The sequence below is a fragment of the Chiloscyllium plagiosum genome, unplaced genomic scaffold (genome assembly GCF_037043375.1).
Source record: "Chiloscyllium plagiosum isolate Xiang-an unplaced genomic scaffold, Cpla_swu_hap1 HiC_scaffold_48, whole genome shotgun sequence".
NCBI lineage: Eukaryota > Metazoa > Chordata > Chondrichthyes > Orectolobiformes > Hemiscylliidae > Chiloscyllium > Chiloscyllium plagiosum.
This window is the reverse complement of record NW_028270186.1, coordinates 17,069,579-17,069,991: the sequence shown is the minus strand read 5'-3', so window position 1 is coordinate 17,069,991 and position 413 is coordinate 17,069,579.

Here is a 413-nt window from a genome sequence, read left to right as displayed (position 1 = left end):
GGAGGGGGAAGGAGTGGGGAGGGGAGGGGGAAGTCGGGGGGAGGGGTAGGGGTAAGTCGGGGGGAGGGGTAAGTCGGGGGGGGAGGGGGGGAGGGGAGGAGAGGGGAAGGGGAGGAGAGGGGTGGGGTGAGTCGGAGGGAAGGGGAGGAGAGGGGTGGGGTGAGTCGAGGGGGAGGGGGTCGAGGGGAAGGGGAGGAGAGGGGGTGGGGTGAGTCGAGGGGGAGGGGGTCGAGGGGAAGGGGAGGAGAGGGGGTGGGGTGAGTCGAGGGGGAGGGGTGAGTCGGGGGGAGGGGAGGAGAGGGGGAGGGGTAAGTCGGGGGGAGGGGAGGAGAGGAGGAGGGGTAAGTCGGTGGGGAGGAGGGGTAAGTCGGTGGGGAGGAGGGGAGGAGAGGAGGAGGAGTAAGTCTGGGGGG